The sequence below is a fragment of the Neophocaena asiaeorientalis genome, unplaced genomic scaffold, assembly GCF_003031525.2.
Source record: "Neophocaena asiaeorientalis asiaeorientalis breed wild unplaced genomic scaffold, Neophocaena_asiaeorientalis_V1.1 scaffold240, whole genome shotgun sequence".
Lineage (NCBI taxonomy): Eukaryota > Metazoa > Chordata > Mammalia > Artiodactyla > Phocoenidae > Neophocaena > Neophocaena asiaeorientalis.
In genome coordinates, this window is record NW_020185331.1 from 590,800 (window position 1) to 617,819 (window position 27,020).

General features: G+C 40.4%; 1 pseudogene; it reads left to right on the forward strand.

Moving 5' to 3' along the window:
• The first annotated feature begins 4,435 nt into the window (after positions 1–4,435).
• Positions 4,436–5,026, forward strand: LOC112393026 (60S ribosomal protein L17 pseudogene; annotated as a pseudogene).
• Positions 5,027–27,020: the final 21,994 nt, after the last annotated feature.

Below are 27,020 nucleotides of genomic sequence, written 5' to 3' on the forward strand. Positions count from 1 at the left end.
CACACACACAAACAAAACTTGCTGGGATTTTGATTGGGACTAAATTGAATCTATAGATCAAGTTGGGAAGAATTGATATCTTAACAATATTAAGTGTTCCTATTCAGGAACATGGAATATTTCTCCATTTATTTAGCTCTTCTATGATTTCTTTCATCAGAGTTTTATAGTTTTCCTCATATAGATTCTGTATATTTTTTGTTAGATTTATACCTAAGCATTTCTCTTTTTTTCAGTGCTAAGGTAAATGGTATTGTGTTTTTAATTTCAAATTCCAATTGTTCACTGTTGACATACAGGAAAGCAGTTGACCTTTTATCTTACAATCTTGCTATCATAGCTTATTAGTTCTAGGAGTTTTTGTGTCGATTCTTTGGGACTCTCTACCTAGACAATCATGTCATCTGTGAGCAAACACAGTTTTATTTCTTCCTTACCAATCTGTATACCTTTTATTTCCTTTTTTATCTTTTTGTATTATCTAGGACTTCCAGTAAAATATTGAATAGGAGTAGTAGAGGGGACATCCTTGCCTTGTTCCTGGTCGTAGGGGGAAAGCATCTATTTTCTCATCATTAAGAACAATGCTGGCAGTGGGAAGCAGCCACATGGCACAGGGAGATAAGCTCGGTGCTTTGTGTCCACCTAGAGGGGTGGGATAGGGAGGGTGGGAGGGAGACGCAAGAGGGAGAAGAAATGGGGATAAACATATATGCATAGTGATTCACTTTGTTATACAGCAGAAACTAACACACCGTTGTAAAACAATTATACTCCAATAAAGATGTGAAAAAAAAAAAAACAATGCTGGCAGTAAGTTTTTCTAGATGTTCTTTATTAAGTTGAAGAAGTTCTCTAGTCTTAGTTTGCTGAGAGTTTTTATAATGAATGAAAAATAGATTTTGTCAAATGCTGTTTCTTCATTTATTGTTGTGGTCATACAGTTTTTCTTCTTTAGCCTGTTGATGTGATGTATTACATTAATTGATTTTTGAATGTTGAACCAGCCTGGTATACTTGGAATAAATCCCACTGGGTTGTGATGTATAATTTTTTATACATTGTTGGGTTCGATTTGCTAATATTTTGTTGAGGACTTTTCCATCTATATTCATAAGAGACCTTGGTCCATAGTTTTCTTTTCTTGTAATATATTTATCTGGTTTTGGTATTAGGGTTATACTGGAATTTTACAATGAGTTAAGAAGTGTCCCCTCTGCTTCTGTTTTCTGGAAGAGATTATATAGAATGGGTATAATTTATTTTTTAAATGTTTGGTAGAATTCACTAGTGAACCCATGTGGGTCTGGTACTTTCTGTTTTGGAAAGTTACTAATTATTGATTTGATTTCTTTAATAGGTATAGGCCTATTTAGATTATCTTTTTCCCCTTGTATGAGTTTTAGTAGTTTCTGTCTTTCAACGAATTAGTCCTTTTCATCTAAGGTATCAAATTTGTGGGCATGAAGTTTGTTCATAATATTCTTTTATTGTCCTTTTGATGTCTAGTAGAGATGACTCCTCTTCCATTTCTGATATTGGTTATTTGTGTCCTCTCTCTTTTTAAAAAAATTTAACCTGGCAAGAGGTTTATCGTTTTTGTTGACTTTTTTCAAAGAACCAGATTTTTGTTTCATTGCTTTTTCTCGCTTGTTTTTCTGTCTTCATTTCATTGATATTTGCTTTAATTTTCCTATTTCTTTTTTTCTGGTTGCTTTAGACTAGTTATTTCTTAACTTTCTCTAGTTTCATAAAGTGGAAGCTTAGATTATTGATAGATCCTTGTTCTTTTCTAATATATACATACAATGCTATAAATTTCCCTCCAAGCACTCTTTTTGCTACATTTCACAAATTTTGATAAGCTGTATTTTCGTTTTCATTTAGTTCAAAATGTTTTTTAAATTTCTCTTGAGATTTCTTCTTTGACCCATGTATTGTTTAGAAGTATGCTATTAAATCTCCAAATATTTTGGAATTTTCCAACTATCTTTCTGTTATTCATTTCTAGTTTAAGCCCATTGTGGTCTGAGAGCATACTTCTATAGGATTTCTTTTTTTTTTTTTGCGATACGTGGGCCTCTCACTGTTGTGGCCTCTCCCGTTGTGCACAGGCTCAGTGGCCATGGCTCACAGGCCTAGCCGCTCCGCGGCATGTGGGATCTTCCCGGACCGGGGCACGAACCCGTGTCCCCTGGATCGGCAGGCGAACTCTCAACCACTGCGCCACCAGGGAAGCCCAACATTTATTTTTATATGAACTTTCCAATCCCTTTGTCCAGTTTATTTTTTTTAGATGAAACAAGATTGGCAAAATGTTGATATTTGTTAGATCTGTGCATATGTGAAAATTCCATCATAGAAAGCTTTGTAAAAATTACTTGAAAACCATAACAGAGTTTCTGACACATAGTAAGGGATAAACCATCATCATCACTGTATCATCAAACAAGACAGTTGTGGGTCTTTGTGTCTCCTCCATCTTCAAATTCTTCCTCTCCAGACACTCTGTCCCATTATTATTTTTTTCTTTAATTTTTTTTTTTTTGGCCTCGCAGCTCGGCTTGTGGGATCTTAGTTCCCCAACCAGGGATTGAACCTGCACCCTCGTCAGTCAAAGCACAAAGTCCTAACCACTGGACCGCCAGGGAATTCCCCACTCTTCCACTTCACGGTTTAGTCATATTTGACTCTACTGATTGTTGACTCCTTGTGTCTTTCTCTGTCTCTGGCTTCTGGGCCACCATCTCTCCTGGTTTTCCTCCAATCTCTCTGATCTCTCATTCTGTCTCCTCTGCGGACAGGTGTCCTCCTCCGGCTCCATATACATTGGTGTTTCCCAGGGTCTCAGATCTGTTTCTCTTTCAGTCTATACACCGTCATTGGATGATCTCTTCCAGGCAGTCTAAGTTCAATTACCATCCAAATCCTGCTGGCTCCAAAATCTATAATCCCAGTCCAGTTTTCTCTCATGCATTCAGAGACATATCTCCAACTTCTGGCTAGATACTTAAAACTCAGTGTTTCCAAAACTGAAATTTATAAACTGCTTCTGATAGTCCCCATCTTGGTGTAGGCACCACCGCCTACCCACCAACCACCAAATGGCCTAAGCCAAAAGCCTGGGTCATCCTCCCCTCCTCCCTCTCCTTCATCAACCAGATCCAGTTCCCACATCCAAGAGATATGACTTTCTTGCTGCTTTGATTGCATTCCCTTCTCTCCATCCCCACTGCGTTACATCCTAATTCAAGCCCCCATCACTTCTTTTCTTCTTCTCCTAACTCAAGCCTCCTAACTGGTCTTCCTGCCTGGAGTCTGTCCCTCCAATATGTTCTCCACCAGAATGACTTTCCAAAGCAAAATAAGCATGTTCTTTGCCTGTTTCAACCCCCTCAATGAATCTTCATAGTAGGTTTTAATCCCTAATTACCTTGTGGTATTTGCCTTCCCTTCCTCACCATCCTCTCTCTCTGCTCCTCTCCACCCCCCAAACAACCACCCTCACCTTAAAGCATATTTATAGTTCCCATGAATGGGTCTTGCTGTTTCATTTAGCCTCCACACTTCTGCACCTTTTGCTCCCTATGCTGGCACTGCCCTCCCTCCCTTCGTTCAGGACTCCAGTCAGAGAGCCTCTCCCTGGGCACTTTCCCAGCATAGCTCCCTCCCATTTCCCCTCCCCCACCTCTTGCTACTCCAGCTTGCATCACTCCATGATGGATTCAATCATCCGTCTCCTCCATGGAACAAAGAGCTCCTGAGGGCCCAGACTGCGCCTACGGACCATTGGACCCAACTAACTGGCACATCACAGCTGCTCAGAAAATATTGGCCAAATAAGTGAAGAGATGCTTACAGGTCAGGAACAGAGGGACAGAAGAGGCAGAATTTGAGAAAATGACAGGAGTGTTTGTTTGCTTTTAGTCATGGGGTGGAGCTCCTGGGCAGCACAATTTCCTTTTTAACACTCAAATGTTGATATACTAAATAAATACATAGTCTATGTACAGCTATATTAAATAAACATGTAGGTTTAAACTAAATCAGTCATTTTCTTCTACTTGATTCTAGGATAAACAAGTGGTGGCAGGGACCAAAAAATTACGAAAAGCTATAAGGCAAAAACTTAACATTAAGTAAATTCATTTTATGATGTGGGAAACACATGCAATATAATATTTAATGAAAAACCTCAACTCAAAACTATATATGGCTCTTCCAAGTGGTGAATCCTCTGGTGATCGCTGCCATCCTGGCCTTGGCGGTGCCGATTCTGAGACCCTCGGGAGGAGGACTCTCGCGGCTACTGATTTCTCCCTGGGAGCGGCGTTCTGTGCGGGGAGACGTGTCGGAGTCTCACGCTTGGTGCCCCGGTGCTCTCGGGCCTCAGCGGGGCGCGATGGTTGGGAATGGGGCTGGCTGGGGGTACAGGCAGGCTGTGGTGGTTCCCGACTCCGGAGGTCCGGTGTCTTCGCGGTGACCTCTAAATATGGTTCGCTATTCACTTGACCCAGAAAACCCCACAAAATCATGCAAGTCGAGAGGTTCAAATCGTCGTGTTCACTTTAAGAACACTCGTGAAACAGCCCAGGCCATTAAGGATATGCATATCCGAAAAGCCACCAAGTATCTGAAGGATGTCACTTTAAAGAAGCAACGTGTGCCATTCCGTCGTTACAATGGTGGAGTTGGTAGGTGTGCCCAGGCCAAACAGTGGGGCTGGACGCAGGGTCGGTGGCCCAAAAACAGTGCTGAATTTTTACTGCACATGCTCAAAAATGCAGAGAATAATGCTGAACTTAAGGGCTTAGATGTAGATTCTCTGGTCCTTGAGCATATCCAGGTGAACAAAGCCCCCAAGATGCAGCGCAGGACTTATAGAGCTCATGGTCGGATCAACCCATACATGAACTCTCCCTGCCACATTGAGATGATCCTTACTGAAAAAGAACAGACTGTTCCTAAACCAGAAGAGGAGGTTGCCCAGAAGAAAAAGATATCCCAGAAGAAATTGAAGAAATAAAAACTTATGGCCTGGGAATAAATGCTGCAAAAAATAAATGCAAATAAAAGTAAAAAAAAAAACCCAAAAAACTATATATGATATAGTGTATATCTTAGCTAAAAATGCAGGCTCCACAGTCAGATTTAGGTTTGAATCCCAGCTTCTTACTTACTACTGTGTGGTCTTGGACAAATTTCTTTACTTCTCTGTTCCTCAGTTTCTTTTACTGTTAAATAGGAATAATAAAACTTCTGTCTCATAGGGTTATTATGAAAATTGTAGGCTTTCTAAAGGGTTTAGAACAGTAGTTGGCCCTGGTAACCATTCAAGAAATATTAATTAAACAATAATGATAGCTAAATGTTGTTTATATTTATTAATATATTAATAATGTTGTGAACTATTAATATAATATATATTATATTATACATTATTATGTAATGTATGCCATATTATTAATATAATATATTATATAATATATTGCAATTAACTGTTATTATTCATAAGTATATCTAATTATACTTGTAAATATATTATTGATCAGTCTATCGCAGAAAAAGAGCCTGGAAGGAAATATACATAAATATGTGGAATTAAGATTATGAATTACTTTTCTTCTTTTAATTTTTCTAATGAAAAAATATATATTAATTTTATCATGAGAAATAAGTAATATTTTTTAAACGAGAGCTCATTCTATCTGCAAATGCATAAGACTTCTGTTTGAACTATAGACCACCTTGGCCCAGGGTTTCTCACGGCCTAGTTTAAGAACCACTGCTGCTCCGACACTCCTCACTCAGGCTTGCCCCAGGTAGTACGAGGCCATAAAGGGCTAGCCGTCCCAGCAGGCCCAGATTCCCATGTGAGTTGCTTGGTAACTGGGTAAGAAATCTGAGCGTGCTGTCCTAGGCAGCCTGTGGACTGACAGTAGGGTTGGGGTGCAGGTCCTCTGAGAGCTGTGAGCGGGCTATTGCCTCCCGGAGCTTTCTCTGGAGGGAGAGTCTACTTCCTCTGAGACTGGCACTCCTCAGCCTCCCCCCACCAGCAGCTGGACTTGGGTCCTCAGAGCAGGGCTCAGGTCAAGTAGCTTGGGACCATTAGCTTTGTGGGTACATGATCTCCTCCTCACCTGGCACTTTCTACCTTTTGATGTCTTTGAAGTGTGCGCCATGACTGGCCTGATCAAAAGCTCCATTTCTGTTTAGACTTTCTGCAAGTCCTTTGCATCCCTGTTCTTCTGTGATTTCCATTGGCTTAAGGCCACTTCCCTTTCCAAGTCTGGCCAACCTTCTGGCAGAAGTCCCTCTACAATCAGCAATCTAATCTTATCATATAACATTATATATTATATAGAAATAATACACATTATTTTAAATCATATACATATACCTTTTTTCACATTCCTAGTTTTTTCATTCTAAGAAATTCTCAGCCACTAGAAAACTCTACATACATTCACTGAAATTTCCTCCTGATTGTGTAATATCCCTCCTCAAATTGTTCAAGTGCCCGACCGAGTAGCTGAGCAGAAAAGGGCCCCAGTTCTGCTGCCTCTAGGGCTCAGCAGGGCCTCCACAGGCTTTTTGACGTGGACACTTCCCCTTGGGGCCCTGCCCTCTCCTCAGCTGCAAAGTCAGCCTCCAGCAGCTGCCTCTCCACTGTACTTGACCTCAGCTTGCTCAACTACCTACATCTCCTTCCTGGCTCTTGAAACAGTTCACTCTTCTCTGCTGCTCACTTGCTGTCCTCCTACCTGTTTCCTTGCCCCGCTGGACCCCCTCCCACTCCCTTCCTCACCAGGCAGGAAAGAGCACTCTGCCTCACCTGTTCCTTTTTCCTTCATTCCATTGACTCTGTCCATGCAGACTTCCCCCTCTCTCCCCCAACATTCTCACGATTTCTTTTCTAGTTTGTTGTTGCTGTTATTGTTGTTTTACTTTTTAACATAAAACCAGTACATACTTAGCAGGAGATAGTAGGTAAGCCCTAGTTAAGTTAAGGTTCTGGGGTTCTTCATCTTCCTGGATATTGACTATTGTCTGGGACTGGCTTAAAGACCCAAGAAAAGGATTTGAAAAATCCACTCCATCTCCTTAAGTGTTCCATGTTCACTAGAAAAATATTTTCTTAAGGGCGAAAATGAGAATTGTGAACGTGGTGCTGACTAAGATCCTTTGAAGTCCATGGAGCAATGCATTATTCCTCCTGTGTTAAATTTACCTGAATAGATTAAAATTCAGGAAACTATAGGCAAAATAATAATAATGAATACTCATTGCAGAAAAACTAAAACATAACAAAGTCAAAAGGCAAAAATAATAACGGGCTGCAACTCCATCAACCAGCAACAGCCTTCAAGGCAGTGCTTTCAGGCTTTCCTGGTGCCTACGTAGAACACAGACCGACAATCCCTCATCTATAATTCCAGAAAGTAAAAACCTCAGGAAACAGGAAGCTGTGTTTTGGGTTTTCTTTTGTTTTCTAAGTCTGCAGCAAATTTCTTTGGTTGTACAACCTGATCCTAACTGATGTGATGCTACGTATAGTCTTTACTTATCCCACTTAGTGTGAATAGTCATGGCTCACTGCAGAAATTTTAATGGGTTTGGCTGTGAATCGCTGCTGCCTCAGACACACTGAATGTGTTCCGTAAGTAGGCACCTTTGTAAAATCTGAAAATTTCTGAATTCCAAAACACCCCAGGGGTCAGAATTTTGACCTGAATACTTAAAAGAAGTGATGATAGTAATAATCATCATGCTGTATGACATTTCCATGCTCCAGGTACTGCTAAGCACTTTGCATATATTAATTAATTAAATTCTTATAACACCCCCATAAGGGGGGTACTATTATCTTCATCTCTATGTTACACGTGAGAAAAGGGATTATATTGTACCTACTGTTTTATCGCTTGCTTTCTGCACGTAATAATATGTCTTGAACATTTTTCACTTCAGCGAATATTAGTCTGCAGCCTTATCTTTAGTGACTGCATTGTGTCCCGTTGTGTGACTGTGCTGTCACTTAGCCAGTCTTCTGGTGTTGGACATTTAGGTTGTTTTCACACTCTTTCTCTTGGATTCATTTCTCTGTGAGATGCTTCAGTAGAGACCAGCTAGTTGTTCCTCTCAAACCTTTGACTTTGAGGAAAGCACATGTCTGTACTCATTGGCTCTTCGAAAGGAAGCCCTTCCTGCCTCTTGACCAACTCCTCTTATATTTTTTATTTTTTGTTATTCTAACAGAAATGTGCTCACATCTCTGTATGCCCCTGTCTGATTTCCTGGTGTTTGGAAAATCCATTCTGCCATTATTGGGGCAGGATCTGAAATGGTGTGTCTCTCACTTCACAAAACACGGCCTCTTCTGTTTCCTGCCCTTAACTCCTGGCAATTCCACTCGACCTATTTCCCTCTTCCTGTGACTTTGTTTCAGAAGGTCAACATGTCATCTACATGAGGTCTGAATCCTATTGCCTAACGCTAAATACTTAGTCAAATGAGTCATTTTCCAGTGTCTTTTAATCTTACTTCTTTTCCCAGAGCTGGTACTGAAATCTTCTCATGCACTTGGGTTTATTTCCTGGGGCAAATCACCCCAAAGTGAGGAGCTTAAAACAACACAAATTTATTCTCACAGTTCAGGAGGCCAGAAGTACGAAATTAAGCTGTGGGCAGGCTCTGAAACCTAGGTTTTGGCAGAGCTATGCTCCCCCTGAAGGGCTGGGGGAGAATCCTCCCTTTGCCATCTCCTGGTGGTTCCAGGAGTTGCGTGTTGACTGCATAACCCAAATACACGTCTCCGTCTTCACATGGAGTTTCTGTCCCCATGTCTCTTTTCCATGTCTCCTGTGAGGGCACTTGAGATTGGATTTAGGGCTCACTGGATAATCCAGGATGATCGCATCTTGACATTCCATCTGCAAAGACCCTTTTCCCAAATTATGTCACATTCACAGGTTCCAGGGGTCAAGACGTGGGCATATCTTTTGGGGGGCACCATTGGATCCACTACAGCACCACTCTTCCCAAATCTAGGGATTAATTTTTTCCCTCCACACTTCACACTTCACACAGGTGAGATCTCTTGCTCTCCCAGTTCCCATCCAGGGTAGCCCATCGCCCTCAGAGATCTTTCATTCATGTGGAGCTCATGGGGGTTGAAAAATGGTTCCTTTCTTCTGCTGATCCACAAAAGAATCCCAAACCAATCCTTTCACATTCATTAAATATAGTTTCTTTAACAAATTAAGTGTTGTTACTTATGCTAAAACTATGGACACTTTTTCTTTACCCTAAGGCCCAGAGGTTACATCCCAAGGAGGAAATTATTTCCTGAGTGCCTACAATATATCAAGTGCTGTTATATTACCTTGTTTAACTCTCATAACAACCCTGAGTCTTACAGTCCATTTTCTCTGCTTTAGAGAACAGAAAACTGAGGCTTAGAAAGGTTAAGGAACTTGTTAGAAATCACATAGTAACTAGCAGGACTCAGCTCTTTCAAACCAAATAGCCCTTCGATCTCTCTACACCAAACTGCCTTTCGGATTTTTATGGGTATGTGCAGCACAGAGACAGTAAATGACTCAGAGGTCACTAATGATGGCAGCAAGACCAGAAGCTGGGTCTCATCTGCCGGTTCACTGTCCTTTCCATCACACCACACTGTCCACTCAGAATAGAGGGTGTCATTTGAGCTGACAGAAGGACACGCACCCTGACTGAGCTCAGAAAGTGCCTGAACTTTGGTGTCGGAGCCTGAGTCTATTCTGTCTTCACTGCTTGGTGACAGGTGCTCCTGGACCAGTCATTGGGCACCTTTGAAGCTCAACTTCCTCTTCTGTAAAATGGCATGATAATGAGACCCACCTCTCTGCACTGTTGCAAGGATTAGATGCATGCTAAAGCACAGGGTGCGGAGGTGCTCCTCAAATGGTAGCTATGACAACTCTGTATATTGCAATCCAATGTCTCTTTAAAATTAAAGTTTTTTTTAATTACAAAAGAAAAAGTAATTCATGTTTATAGTAAAGAGTAAAGTAACACCTCGCCACTCCCCAAATATCCCAGTCCTTGTCCCTAGAGGTAGCTATTTTTAACAGTATCGTTGGTATGGTTCCACAAATCTTCTCTTCATTTGGAAGTATATATTCATTCATTGCAGAAATAGGTTCATACAAGTTCACAGCTTACTTTTTACTAAGTCATTGTCCCAGATGTGTTCTCCAGGAAGCAGACTCTGAGACAGACTTTAGTGTGCAGAATGCTTACTAGGAAGCGCTCTTGGAAGTAACATCTGTGGAAGGGAAGGAAGGCAGGAACAAGAGTGGACAGAAGAAGTCAAGATATTGGACAGCTTCAGCCAACCTCACTGGAGCTCCAGAGTTAACTAGACCATCAGAATTGTCCCATGCCATGTTGGTCCCAAAGGCCTGGGCTTCAGCACCCCCTCCCTTACCCCCACTATCAGTGGGCCAGCCTGGGTAGGCACACCCTTGGACAAGGCAGCTCTTTGCAGTTGAAGCCATCTGTGAGGGGGATGACAGCTGAAGCTGTTGCTGACAGCACTCCCTGCAGCTGGACAAGTCCTTCTGAAGGGGTACCTATCAGCACATTCTAGTGTCCACTTCAGTAACATTGAGATGACTTAGCAAGACAGAGCCTGCAGCTGCCCACAATGCCACAGGAAAACTCTGATGAAATAAGGGTATACAACTGCCCTGGCCTATTAGTCTAAGAACTGGAAGACCCACATCCTGTAGACCCAGCGACTTTAGCTACATGGGGCTGTGTTAGCATGAAATTAGTTTTATGTGAGTGTTTACTGTCTGAGGATAGTCACCTCACCTTGTCTTCCCCTTTTGACAGCAGAACTTTTGGTTCCTCTTTGGCTGGGAATATGGTGAAGGGCTGGGGGAGGGGATGCTATTAAGTCTCAAGACACACTTCTCTGACAGTGAAAAAGAAAGTGGCTGAGGACTCCCATCCTATAAAAGACAGGCACAAAGGGTCATTCATGTACATGACAGTGGGCCCTTTCTATCGACTTTCCCTTTCCATGTCCTTTTAGTATTTATCTTTGTTCAGCACTTGCTGAATCAAGTCCCAAGGTGAGAATCTGGAGCCACTGCCACATTGTCTGAGAAGATAGATGCCCAGGCTATGCCCACAGATGGGCTGCTACGTAACTCATCATACCCAAATGGTGGTCCCACACCTTCCCCTCCCTCCCCTCTGCCTTCCTCTCTCAAATTTAGGCATCCACTCACCCATAGAAAGGTAAAGATTGGGAGAGGGTAGACCAGGCTCCATCCTGGGGACGGAGACCTGCTTGAAAGCAAGAATTAGGCTTTAAGTAATATTACTGATGGGAATATACCATTTCAAACCATTTTGAAAAACAGTTTGGAGGTTTCTTATAAAGTTAAACACCACAAGAGCCAGCCATTCCAGTCCTAGATAAATGAAAACCCATATTCACATTGTGATTTGTACATGAATGTTTACAGCAGTTTTATTCATAATAGCTCAAGCTGGAGACAACCTGAATGTCCATCAGATGAATAACTGTGGAATACTAATCACCAGTAAAAAGGAATAAACTATTGATACACACAAAACATGAGTGAACCACAGAAACATGCTGAATGCAAGAAGTCAGACATAGGGGTGTATATTGTATGATTCCATTTACGTGAAACTCTAAGAAATCAGTTTAATCTGTACTGTCAGAAAGCAGATCCATCGTCGCCTGGGGCTAAAGATAGAGGTAAATTGACTATAAAAGGACAGAAGGGAAATCTTTTATATCTAAATTATGGTGGTGATTACATGGGAATATAAATTTGTCAAAATTCATTGAACTGTATACTTTAAATAAATGGATTTCATTGTATGCAAATTATTCCTCAAAAAGTTGATTTAAAAACAAATTATGTAGGCAAGTATATTAAAGAAAAATATAAAAACTAAATGAAACCAAACTATTGGATAAATAATAGAAAAGCTATTAATATAAATCATTCTATTTATAAAGAAGTATAATCCCAAGATCATCTCAAAAGGCACTAGGAAAGTATTTAATAAAAGTTAAAACTCACATTCCAGAAACAAAAGAAAAATGAGTAGAAACTAGTAATAGAAATTCCTTGACTTGATAAAGATTATCCATCAGGAACTAAGATGTAATGGTGAAGCAAGTATTTCAATTACAAGTGCCATTGTATTAGAGGATCATTCTAAAGGATGATCCTCCAAAGAGGATCACTGAGACTCAACAAAGGAGGTACATACCTCCTAGGAAACGTTCAGGAAGAATGGGAAAGCATATTTGGTTAACATAATGATGCGGGTATGATAATGGTAAACATTGGGTAGTGGCCAAAGATACTAGATATTTGCAATACAAGGACACTTCTATAGATCAAAGAACTGCCCCACAATACACACAACTTTCTAATGTCTTACTACTCTGTATAAACACAAGGCATGTTCTGCAAGGACATAACATATAATGAAAAATTTCCAGGAATAAAACTACGACATAATTCGATGGAGTATTGTACTTTGCTTTTTCCAAACTTTGCCGAGTTGTTGACTATTTAGAAAAATCTTGCCACCTGTGGCACCACTGTAGATATTTGAATATGACACATCTGTATTAGTCTAAATGTAGAGTTGTCACATTCCCAGTGATAATGTTCATAGATAGAGGCATCTGCAACTTTGTTATGGCTGTTGGTGAATTTGTGTGCCAAACATTTACATATTGAAATAATACTATCTTATCATAAAATACTTTTTCTTTATTTCTCCTTACATTATGGCATAATACTGATGTTTAGAAATCATGAGATTAAGTAGTTTATATTACTTATGGATTTCATTTCAGATTAGTCAAGATGCTGTTACATAATTTTTATTATAAGTACGATGGAATTGGGAACCATAGTTCTAGTGCAACAAGCAAAGTAACTGAAGGAAAATATAGGAAAAGAAAAACAGAAGCTGTTTGTCAGAAATATAATTGTATTCTTTGAAAACTTAAGAGAGTCAACTAAAATCTATTAGAATTGGTAAGAGAATTTACTATGGTAGCTTTTATCCTATGACTGTAAAGGGTCTGATTGACTGTGATATAATAAGTATGCAATGGTTTTGTTTTTCTTGATAAATATCACCTTTTCTTTGCAAGCCCCACTCCCCACCCTAACCCGACACTAGCAGGGAAAGGGTGGAGGGTGGTGATGAAGACTAAGCATTGCCCATGAATGTCTCTTCTGCTACACACGATGATTTCACACCCAGTGGTGGTTATTTCCTACAGAGGTGCAGAGAGGAGCTGGTGAGTGGGGGAGAGCGAGGCTTAGGTTCTCCCTCTCCCCGTCTCCCCTCTCTGTTCCTTAAACCAAAGCTCTCAGCAAAAGAGGACTAGCCCACAATATCGGATGGCCTGCAGGGAGGGCTTTGCCCCTGGTCCTAGTTATTCTCTGTTGAACCCTTTCCCATTCTTGTTAAAGAAAAGGAGGGGGAGAGAAAGGAAAGGAGGAAAAATTTTTAAAGAAAGTAGAAGAATTTTTTTTTTTTTTTTTGCGGTACGCGGGCCTCTCACTGTTGTGGCCTCTCCCGTTGTGGGGCACAGGCTCCGGAAGCGCAGGCTCAGCGGCCATGGCTCACGGGCCCAGCTGCTCTGCGGCATGTGGGATCTTCCCGGACCAGGGCACGAACCCATGTCCCCTGCCTCAGCAGGCGGACTCTCAACCACTGCGCCACCAGGGAAGCCCAAGAAGGACAGTAAAACAAAGAAGAAAAAGGAGTATATATGCTTAGAAAAAAGGATATTATACCAAATGTTAAAGTACTTGGCTCACTTGGACGGTGGAAGAGGTTGGGGGCATCACAGATGACTTTCACTTTATACAATTCTATATTATAAAAATTTTACAATATGATCCAGAAACTCTACTCTTAGGTATCTTCCCAAGACAAATGAAAACATATGTCCACACACAAAAAAATCCACAACTGTTCATAGCAGCATTATTTATAATAGCCAAGAAGAAAGTCAGACAGAGAAAAACATATATGATATAGCTTATATGTGGAATCTAAAAAAAATGGTGCAAATGAACCTATTTACAAAACAGAAATATAGTCATAGATACAGAAAACAAACTTATGGTTACCAAGGGGGAAACGGGAGTGGGGGAGGATAGATTGGGATTGACATATACGCACTACTATATATAAAATAGATAACTAATAAGAACCTACTATATAGCACAGGGAACTCTGCTCAGTACTCTATAATGACCTATGTGGGAATAGAACCTAAAAAAGAGTGGATATTTGTATATGTATGACTGATTCACCTTGCTGCACAGCAGAAACTAGCACAACATTGTAAATCAACTATACTCCAATAAAAACTTTTAAAAATAGCCAAAAAGTAGAAATAAACCAAATGCCCATCAACTGATGAGTGAATAAATGTGTTATATCCCATATGGTGGAATACTATTAGTCAACAAAAATAAACGAAATATCGATATGTGCTTCAATACAGATGATCTTTGAAAACATTATGCTAAATGAAAGAAGTCAGTCACATATTATATGATTCCATTTATATGAATAGTTCAGAATATGAAAGAAAGTAGATTAGTAGTTGCCCCGGTTGGGGGAAATGGAGAGCAGGGTGGGAAGTGACAGCTAAGGGATATGAAGTTTCTTTTGGGGATAATGAAAATGTTCTAGAACTGATTGTGGTGATGGATGTACGCATCTGTGAATATACTGAAAACCATTAAACAGGTCAACTATATGATATCCGAATTATATCTCAATAAATTTTTAATAAAAACTTTACAAAAAACATGTACTATTTTATAATAATAAAAAATTAGTGATTTTAACTATTAAATGTACATATCATCATATAGATTTGTTATATATTAAAAATTCACCCTCAAAATATCCAAAATATTATAATAGGACTCTGCCTTGAGTCCCCTGGATAATTACTTTCATAAATGGGTAGGTTATCTAACAAAAGCAGGAGGGAATACAATATATTGCGTGAGCCAAAAGGTGCCTTCAGTTTTTTAAGTAAAAATAAAAGACACATTTTTCATTTTCACCAAGAACTTTATTGAACAATGTGTTCACCCTTTTGTTCCACTACCTTCTGCCATTTTTTTGGGCAACTTCATAATTCCATCTTCCCAAAACTTTTTATCTTTTTGAGCAAAGAACTATTCCAGGTGTCTTTTACAGCATTGGGAATTGACAATGTTTCCATTACGAGAATTTGTAAAGACCGAAATAAATGGAAATCCGAAGGTGCACTGTCTGGTGAATACAGCGGATAGATCAGAACTCCCCAGCCAAGCTGTAACAGTTTTTGCCTGGTCATCAAAGAAACATGCGTTCTTGTGCTATCCTGATGGAAGATTATGCGTCTTCTGTTGACTAATTCTGGACGCGTTTTGTCGAGTGCCGTTTTCAGTTGGTCTACTTGGGAGCAGTACTTGTTGGAATTAACCGTTTGGTTTTCGGAAGGAGCTCATAATAGAGGACTCCCTTCCAATCCCACCATGTACACAACATCACCTTCTTTGGATGAAGACCGGCCTTTGGTGTGGTTGGCGTTGGTTCATTTCTCTTGTCCCACGATCTCTTCTGTTCCACATTGTTGTACAGTATCCACTTTTCATTGCCCGTCACAATTTGTTTTAAAAACGGAACGTTTTCATTACGTTTCAGTAGAGAATCGAATGCAGACATATTGTCAAGGAGTTTTTAATTTTCGCTTAACTTACGTGGAACCCAAACATCAAAGCAATTCACATAACCATGCTGTGCAAACGATTTTCAACGCTTGATATGGATATTTTGAGTATGTCGGCTATCTTCTGCGTGGTATAACATTGATTGTTCTCAATTATTGTTTCTATTTGATCGCTATCAACTTCAACTGATCTACCCAACCACGGAGCATTGTCCAGCGAGAAATCGCCAACGCAGAACTTCGCAAACCACTTTTGACACGTTCGATCAGTCACAGCACCTTCCCCATACACTGCACAGATCTTTTTATGCATTTCAGTTGCACTTTTACCTTTCTTGAAATAATAAAGCATAATATGTTGAAAATGTTGCTTTTTTTCTTCCATCTTCAATATTAAAATGGCTACACAAAAATTCACCAATTTTGAGAAGTCTTATTTTAAATGCACGCTGATATGACAGCTGTCACATACAATCTAACAAAATTGTTTCGAATGAAGTTAAAGACAACTAAGTGCTACTAGAGCCATCTTACGGAAAAAAACGAACAAATCTTTTGGCCCACCCAATAGTACTGACCAAAAGAAAAGAAAAAGAAAATCAACATACAGCAGTGAACAAAAAGGAGAATCCAGAAACAGACTTAGCTAAATATAAAGCCATTACTGGATATAATATTGTAAGCTTTTTAAAACTCTGGGGTGAGGACACTATCTTTAATGAATGGTGCTGGAATAATTAATAATTTGGGGAGGAAATTAAATCAGATCTATACCTTAAAACATACTGTAAAAAGGTACTCCAGATCAACTGAAATGTTAAATATAAAAATCATATTAAACAAAATAAAAAAGAAATGAGAATGGAGTATTCATTAGATCTGTGGCGGATTGGTAAATTTCTCAGCTCTAAATGCAATAAAAAGGTAACACTAAAGCCAGGTATTCAAATACATAATTTTTTTTCATTTTTAAACCTTGACAATTAAACAAAATTAAGATTAAAAGGCCATTAGATTTATTGATACACTTACATAAGTAAAAAATATTTATTACAAATATGGCAAAGGAGTAATAGAAAGGTCTCACTCTAGCTATTTAAAAAAAGAAAAAAGAACCCAGTTGGTAAATAGATAAAGGAAATGAAGAGATAATTTGCATTAGGGGAATTAATAGTAAATAGACATACAGAACGAGACTCATAATTGCTAGTAATCAAAGAAATGCAAATTAAAGCAACTGCATTCTGAACGCTGGCGCTACTGTACCAACCTATGTGGTTGCCTTGGATTCTGGACCCTTGCTTCAGCAAATAGACCTTCTTTCCCCTTCTCTCATTTTTGCAGAGCTAAATTCGTGCTCAAATACAATAAGCTCATGGTCTACACAAGGTTAAAATTATCTCCCGTCGTTTCCTCTTTTCCCCCACCTTTGCGCCCCATATTTTTTTCTGGAAAAAAAAAGTTATTGAACATGTGCAAAAACACACTGACTCTAATTCTCCTCCCCCACCTCCTCCTCCTCTCCTTTCCCTTTCCCTTCCCCTTCTCATTCTTTTTCTCCTTCTATTTAAGTATAAAGTTATTAACCCACAAAGCATACATAGTGAACTTTTTTAACCTATGAGCTACCATATGTCTCATGATCCCTTCAGACCTGCTTTGTCAGGGCTATTAGGTGGCTCCCAACCCTCGTCTTGCAAAAAAAACAAAAATGGCATTCATTGTTTTGTTTTTTTAATCATACTGTTAACCAAAAAGCAAAAATAATTTAATTATAATATTTGATGCTAGCACTCTGGTACAATTGCATACTACTAATGGAAGCAGAAAATGATCCAAAGCCATAAAATTATGCATTATTTTATTCTGTGAACATGTGTGTATGTGTGAAGATATTCATTATAGTAACATTTATAATGGCAAAAAAAAATGGTACTTTTCAAATATACAGCAACAGGGTAAGAGTTACACTGTGAGCCTGTCCCCTTTCAAAGACCGATTGGAATAAGGACAGACACCTGACACAATCTATTAATGAGCCAGTGAGATATCATCTGTGTGACGTGGTTAAAAAAAATAATAAACTGAGCCTATTAGAGTCTCTCTCTTTTAAATTAAGCAACACCTATTGCCCATTGAGTGTAGGTATTAGAGGTGGACTATCATCTAGACCAGTGGTTCTCTAACTTTAACGTGCCTGAGAATCACCTGAAGGGCTTGTTAAGATTGAGGAGCTTCTGATTGGCTAGGTCTGGAGTGCGGCCCAAGAATTTTCATTTCTAACAAGCTCCAAGCAGTTCTGATACTGTTGGATCAAGGACCACACTTCTGAGGACCATTGATGAAGACACTGCCAAGGTGCAACTATTTCTGGACCACGGGCAAACATATGTGCTGAAGGGAGAAGGATGGAGAAGACCAAAAAGGGAAGCAGAGATCAGCCGTGGTTCCTGACTACTTTCCAGTTCCCATGAGCCCAGCTGTACTTGAGTTCCTCATTTTAGATTCTACTGGATTTTCTGTAATCCTTATACTAAAATCCCCTTCATTTGGCTGGAGTGAGTCTCCTTGCAATGTAAAAAGCTTGCCTAGAACACAGCTGAAAGAATATTGTGTCCTCCAACAGAGACAATGTGCATTATCCCCAACTCCATTCCAACCCACACCCTGGGTTACCAAGGTAACAGGTTGGCATGTATCTTTCCACATCTTTTTCTAAGCTCCGTATACACATATATGCAAGGATTTTACTATTTGTTTTACAAAAATAAAATTGTTCTGAGTTAGAATTCAGATTCTGCTCCTATAATAGACCAACATACCTGTGGCTTAAACAAGATGGAAGTTTACTGCTCTCTGGCATAACAGTCCCAAGGTGGGTGGTCCAAAACTGGCAAGGCGGTTCTGTTCTCTGAGGTCATCTTGGAATCCAAGCTTCTTCCATCTTGCGGCTTCACCATACTTGGGAGTTGCTTCACCCACATTTTCCAGGATGGTTCACACCATGTCTGTATTCCATACAATAGGAAGGGGAAAGGTGGGGGCAGAGGGTATTCCTTTCCTTTAAGGACAGATTCTCAAAAACGCAAGGATTGGGCTTCCCTGGTGGCGCAGTGGTTGAGAGTCCGCCTACTGATGCAGGGGATACGGGTTCGTGTCCCGGTACGGGAAGATCCCACATGCCGTGGAGCGGCTGGGCCCGTGAGCCATGGCCGCTGAGCCTGCGCGTCCGGAGCCTGTGCTCCGCAGCAGGAGAGACCACAACAGTGAGAGGCCCGCGTACCGCAAAAAAAACCAAACAAACAAACAAAAAGAGACGCAAGGATCGCTTTTAATCATTTCCCTTTGGCCATAATTTAAAACCATGCACACAACTAACTGCAAAGTAGGCTTAGAAATAGAGTCTTTAGCTGGTCAGACATGTGCCTGGTTAAAATGTAGATATTGTTACCAAAGGAAAAGGAAGGGGGAGAATGGATCTTGGGGAACATTTAGCAGTCCCTGCCACACACACTATAGACAGCGCTCTGCAACTTGTTTATTTCATAATGTCCCTCCAAGTCAATAAATATAGAGCCAACTTGCTTTAATAGCTGCCAATTTAATATCTCATTGTACAGTTATAAGGTACCATGTTCAACTACTCCTATATTGGTGGGCCTTCAAGTTAAGTCCATCTTTTTGTACCCAGAAAGTTTCTTTAATAAACATGATTGTTCATAGATTCTTGCTTCCAACAGCTTTTGTTTCTGTAGGATGAATTGCCCAAAATTAGTCAATGGATATGTGAGATTTTAATCTTTATATGTATTGCCAAATCATTCCCCTGAAAGGCTGAATGCTAAGTCATACATTCACCAGCAATTAATGAGAGTCTTCATTCCCTCATGTTATCGTTAATGATCTTATTTTTTGCCCATGTTACTTAAATTTGAATTTCTCTGAGTACAAGTGAGGTTGAGGGTATTGTCCTATCTTTACTGATGATTTTCATTTCCTCTTCTGTGTATTGCTGGTTTATATCTGTATGTGTTACGATCCCAGCAGGAAACAGAATTCATCCCAAATGATTCAAATGAAGGGGTTGTAATGAAGGCACTACTTACAGATCTGGGGGCAGGACTAAGGGAGTAAATAAAAGACGAAGAGCTGGTGAGGCACCCAGAAATGAAACAGCAGGAAGCTGTTGCATCTTCCCAAAGCTGAAAGGATAATACAGAGAACTAGTGTTACCCAGTAAGCCCAGTGAGTACTGAACCATGGAGAAAAACCTGTCCTGTAGGAACTGCTGAGGTGGAAGCACGTCACTTCTGCCAGAAACATATCACCAGAAAAGGGAAACATCCCAACTTTTCTCTCCTTCAGCCCTTAAATCTCCTGCTGGTTCTGCCCATTGGCAGAGGGTGGAGAACAGATCTGAGTTCCAAACAGAAAAACCAGCATAGTGTCCTTTACCCCTTTTTCTACTGGGTGTGTATCTTCTCCCTATCAATTGATGACCACTTGTCAAACACTAGGGATCTTAATCCTTTGTCTATAATACGTGTGCAAATGATTTCCCCAGCGCATCGCCATCTACTGACTCTTGTCTACAGTTTATTTTTTCATATAAACCATTCTCATGGTTTTGGTTTCTATTTTGTTTAAGACAACCCCCACCATCACCTGTAAGGTTTGATAAATCGTCTCCTACATTATCTTCAAAAGTTCTCTTTTTCTCACTTTTGCATCTTTAGTCCCTTTGAATTTATTTTTGTATAGAGCGTGAAGTAGAGATTCTAGCTTTGTTTTCTTCCAGATTAAGAGCCAATTATGCCAGCCATAATCACGCTTTCTCCACTGATATAAAATAACAACTTTGTCTTATAAGCTTGGAATATATACTTGAGCCTGCTGTACCACTCCACTGGTCTGAGTGGGTGGTGTGCTGGGGAGTAAGGAATAAAAGCATTTAAGAACATATAAAGAAGAATCAAGGATTGTGAAGTAAGAGAATGGCTAAGAAATTCATGAAAAAAAACTTTTGAGTAGACTTGACATACTAGATGCTAAAATTTTCTATAACGCTGTTCTTTTCAAAAGAGTGTGGTATTGATCCTCCCTGTTGTTTGTTTGGCCTGAGGCAACCCAGCACTGGAGCCTGCCTGGGCTCTTTGGTGGGGCTGGTGGCAGACTCTGGGAGGGCTCGCACCGGGGAGTATTTCCCAGGGCTTCTGCTGCCAGTGCCCTTGTCCCCATGGTGGGCCACAGCCACCCCTACCTCTGCAGGAGACCCTCCAACACTAGCAGGGCTTGCCGTGCCCTTCTCCTCACTGAGAACTGTGCCCATCCTTTCTGACCAGGATGCTCATCCTCTCGCTGCTGCCCACTCAGCCACGCCACCCAGCTGACTGCTGCTCATCCTTCACGCTGTGGCTGAAATTTCAGATCCTGCAGGGGGTGGTTTCTGGACCCATAGGCTCTGGTGCCCCTGCTCGCACTTTTGTGAAGCACTGAACACTTCTATCACTCACCCTTGGGAAAGCGGACTGCCGTGTCCTGAGGCAACCTTGCTGAGAGGTCCATGCAGCAAAGGACTGAGGCCTGCCAAAAACCACATGAGTGAGCTTAAAAGAAGATTCCCACCTCACTCCTGGTCAGGCATTCAGATGAGACCACAGCCTCAGCCAACAGCTTGACGCAGCCTCGTGAGAGACTTTGAGCCAGAGTTGCCTAGGAGCTGGTGAGCCTGGAAGCTTATTTAGGAGTAGAAGAGGAAATGAAACTGAAAAGACACAGTAAGATTCCTTTTTTTCTTGGAAGCAAGGCACAATATGAATATGAATAATTGTCACGCTGTCCAATTAACTGCCTCAAGTACAAATAGAAAAAAAAATACACACTTGGTTATTTGGAAGAAATTGAAGAAAAAGCGAAGAATGGGATGGTAGTTTCAACAATAAAGCCCTATGTAAAAAAAAAAACAACAAAAAAAAGAGTGTGGTATTTTCCCAGATGAATACATTAAAACAATTTGAAAACTTACAGTTATATTCTACTACTCTAATATAGCAGCTATTTTTAGTTCCTTACCTTATGTTCCACACTTCATCTGTGTAACCCAAAGGTCAACCTCCTGATTATCTCAAATTTATTTGCTTTCTGGAGACAATTTTCTTCTTCTTTTTTTTTTTCTGTCCCTTCCTAACTCCCTTTTGCACTGATGTCTCATGGTTGTTCCTAGAACATTTTCTTGGGCCATTTCTTCTCCTGAAGTCTCCACCTCCCATCCTTTTCCCTGTCTTTCTCTGATCTCAATCTTCACCTCCACCAGCTTCTCCCCACTCCTCCCCTTCCCCCTTCACCTGCCCCAGGAAATTAAAAATTCGTATTTCTTTATTTTGAAGAGCAGTAATGTATTATCTCACTCTAACCCAGGCCACCCCTAAGTTCTAGATGGCTACAACCATGAGGGTCTATTAAAGTATTTGGCAAAGGAAAGATAGCCCACATTCTGAGAATTTCCATCTTCAGTTTTTAAAGGAACAACTTTTTCTCCCTGCTCTTTACGCATGCTTCTCACAGAGCTGTAATCACAGTTTATGTGCATACAAATTTGTGTTCTACTTTCATTTGATGTTATTTCATCAAATGTATATACATACAAATTTGTGTTCTACTTTTTCATCTGATGTTGTTTCATAAGTAGTTTTCTCATCATGAGCCTTATCTTTAACAACTGTATATTTCCATCATGCAGAGATGACATAATTAACACTCATTTCTCTAGTGTTGAACACTGAAGACATTTCCACTTTTTTGCTAGGTAAAATTTGTTATAAAACATTTTAAAACAATTAAAGTTCTTTTCCTATCAAATTGTTTTCTGAAAGTAAACCCCTGGGAATATGTGAGAAGTGGAAAGAGGAGTTTACATCTTTATCACCCTCAATATATGTTGTTAAATTTTACACAATACAAGCCTACCAATTTACAATGTCACCAGTAATGAAAATTTCTCCATAGCCTCAGTTATGTTGGATTTTGTTTTCAAAAAATTGTTCCAACTTTATTGATGCAAATTATACTTAGTTATTATTTCTATATTCATGTCCATGATTACCGGCACTGTTGAAAACTTTACCACTTATTTAAAATTTGTATTTTCTCTTCTGTATATTGTCTGTGTCCTCGTCCAGTTGTAATTGACTTTTTTTTTTTGCGTCTTTTTAAAAAAATTTGTTTATTATTTTATTTTATTTTTGGCTGCATCAAGTCTTCAATGCTACATGCGGGCTTTCTGTAGTTGAGGCAAGCAGGGTCTACTCTTCCTTGTGGTGCGCGGGCTTCTCATTGCAGTGGCTTCTCTTGTTGCAGAGCATGGGCTCTAGGTACGCAGGCTTCAGTAGTTGTGGCACATGGGCTCAGTAGTCGTAGCTCGCGGGCTCTAGAGTGCAGGCTCAGTAGCTGTGGTGCACAGGCTTAGTTGCTCCGTGGCATGTGGGATCTTCCCAGACCAGGGCTCGAACCCGTGTCCCCTGCATTGGCAGGCGGATTCTCAACCACTGCGCCACCAGGGAAGCCCCTGTAATTGACTTCTTGATGCTCTTATTCACATACTTCATAGAGGACAGATGTTAATACTGTATAACAGCTATAACTATTTCCTCCAAACTCTTCTTTTCCTTCTTTATAGATTTTGTCTGTAGATATTCTTAACTTTCACTATGTCCTAATATTTCAACTTTTCCCGTATTATTTATTTATGTTAGAAGGTAGAAAAATATAGTTAAGAGTGTATGAATTCAAATTCTACCATTCCTATTCTTGCTCTGTCACTCTGAGTGACTGAACAGATTAGTTAGTCCCTCAAGGTCCTCTTCCCATCTGCAATGACCTGATATCACTGGCAATGGCACTGAACTCACAGAGCCTTATGAGGATCAACTGAGATAAGGCAAAAAATGTATCTGGTGCATAGCAATTGATAAAAGTAGTTCATCGCTGTTGTTATTATTGTCATTCTCTTGTTCCTTCAATAACTAGGAAAATGGTTGTTTTACCATAGTTGTGATAAATGACCAACTCACTTTTATTTTTAATCTCAATAATTCATATGTAGCCTATTTTGATGTATTGGATTGGCCAAAAAGTTCATTCTGGTTTTTCCATAACATCTTATGGAAATATACATACCCAATATATATAATGGGTGAGTATGAAGCAAGAGAGAGAGCTATAATCCAAGCACCAGGCCACATCCATCAGGGATTCTAATGGGGGCAGTCACAAAGGGAATGGGGGACATTCCCATGGGAGAAGAGAGCTTATATGTTAAGCTAGAGAGATTAGTTAATAAATAGGTTGTCCAAATTAACACCTGCCAATAAACAGGAGCCAAAATGGCAGGTGAGGAGCCACAGATGGTAACGCACCTATAAACCTAAATGCACAATGGCTCAGCATCTGAGGGACAAAATGAGGAAGTGCAGCATCAACAGGAGGAAGCTGACACCTATAGGCACAGTGAAACGGGCCAGCATTTAGCCGGTGTGCACCACAGTGGCCATACAGCGACACACTGAAACACGTTCGTTCTGCCAGAATGCATACTTCTGGAAGGGGATCAGCTCAGTGAAGGAGGAAAATTACAACCATCATCAGGAAGGCAGCAGGCCCTCAGCTCGGCTGCTACAGACTGCATGAGCCTTTCAGCTATATCGGGAAAATTAAAAATGAGTTAATTTTTAGTTAGGAAAATTAAAAATGAGTACTCACACCCGGAGCCCTTTTCCCCAGCAGCAGGCCAGGTTGCACTGCCTCCTGGACTCACCTGAACAGCACTCAGAGCCCACTGCCACCTGCACTATCTCAGCAGCCGCTTGGCCAGCTCTAATTAAAGTATTGCCAGCATTTTCCCACTCTATCATATTGTGCATTTGAAATATCCATTGTGACAGCCTCCAGCCACACTGAGATTCATGTCAAGGCATCCAATTTATCTACTTACGTGCAAACTACTATTTTTATTAGCATTCCAATTAAACATCTGGAGGGATCTGTCTCTAACTCTATTTTGCCCATAAGCCCCATTATTCGTACTGCTCAGTTTTGCAGAAAACAAGGCTTTTCAGGAATGCACAATTATTGGGCCCCAGTGTGCGTGGCCTCATATCCCCTTGGTCATACCTTCGACCCCAGATTTCAGCCTACCTCTTGTGGTCATGGCTTAGCCCAAGCATGCACTGCCCATCTCCCCATGACCCCCACAGGGCTCCTCTGATGTGTTGATGTGGGATGCCTGAATGAGCACACTTGGCACTCACGTGCAACCCAGAGGAGCAAAGCCATTACAACCCTTTAGGGCAACCTCTGCCAATGCTGGATGGGAGTTGATGGATGAAGACTTACAAACACTTCTCCCTTGCTGGTCAGTTTGAGGCATATTCTGTACCGCCCCTCAGAAATTTCTGTTGGGATTAAAACCCAGTTGCCAAGAGCAGTGACCAATGCAACTGGCTTGGCTTTCCCTCCTTTCCCAGCCAGTCTCACTAGTCCCTCACTCTTGCTCTCTGGAATCACCTTCCACAATAAACCACTTACACACATGTCCTTGTCTTAGGCTTTTCTTTCTAGGGGAACTAAGACAGCACATGCTGCATTCAAGTCAAAACACCTTGCTTACAGTTAGTCAGTAATCGCTGCCCAGTCCTTTCAGGGGCCCTTGTCATCCCTTCCTCAGGAGCCCCCTGGACCTTTCCATGATGTTCCACCTAAAGGAGTAATGTCGGGCAGAGCAGGGGGCTGCCAGCACTCCACTCCAGCGCCGAAACAGCATCTGTTCTGACTGATCAGTACATCTGCCAAACCACTGTTGAATATTTTAGAATCACCCTGCCAGTGAGATGTGGGTATAGATGAATTCCAGTCAAGTCCCTATGCTCCTTTTTTGTTTCTTTGTTTTGTTTTGTTTATAGCTTAATTTTGTTTTTTATTTTTTAATTTTATTTTTTACTTTATTTTTATTTTTTTGGCCACGTTGGGTCTTCGTTGCTGCGTGTGGGCTTTCTCTAGTGGTGGCGAGCAGAGGCTACTCTTTGTTGTGGTGCGTGGGCTTCTCATTGTGGTGGCTTCTCTTTGTTGTGGAGCATGGGCTCTAGGCACACAGGCTTCAGTAGTTGTGGCACTGAAGTTAGGGACAGTGTCAGTGCCTGACACTGCACTCTAGAGTGCAGGCTCAGTAGTTGTGGCTTAGTTGTTCCATGGCATGTGGGATCTTCCCAGACCAGGGCTTGAACCCGTGTCCCCTGCACTAGCAGGCGGATTCTTAACCAGTGCACCACCAGGGAAATCCCATCCCTATGTTCCTTTTGACTGTGGCACACTCCAATGTAGTGGGGACTACTTATAAAGGCAAGGTTAGAACACTAGGTAATTTGGACTACATGTCCACTAAGGATGACCAGGAACATTTGGGTAAAATATTAAATGTAATAAGAAGTCTAGCAAGAAAGTAAAAAATTATGAAACCAATAACTGAGAGAAGATGGAAATCCAGAGAAGAAGAAAGGGTCATATTTCCCTTGGAGGAAACTGTCAATTAAGAAAGTAGCATCTTATAGAAAGATAAATGCCGTATGATCTCACTTATATGTGGAATCTGAAACAAAAACAAAAAAACAAGCTCATAGATACAGAGAACAGATTGGTGATTGCCAGAGGTGGGGATGGGGTGAAGGAGTTAAGAGGTAAAAGCTTCCAGTTATAAAATAAATAAGTCATGGGGACATAATATGTAGTATTATAGTAGACTATAGTTAATAATACTCTATTACATATTTGAAAGTTGCTAAGAGAGTAGATCTTAAAAGTTCTCATCACAAGAAAAAAATTGTAACTATGCATGGTGACAGATGTCAACTAGCCTTATTGTGGTGATCACTTTGCAATACATACAAATATTGAATCATTAAGTTGTACACCTGAAACTAATATAATTTGTATGTCATTTATACCTTAACTTTTAAAAAAAAAGTCTTAAAAGATAAAACAAAAAAAGGAGGTGTCTTAAGAGGCTGAAAAATGAAGCTGTGCTTTTGGACAGTCTTGGAATGTGGAGGATGAAAATTAGAGTCAAATGCATGCAACATACTGGGGCATCCCAGTTACTCCCTCCCTCCCTTGTGATGGGGTTGGGACCCCAAAACGTTACTGAGGAATAAGAACTAAAAAGGTA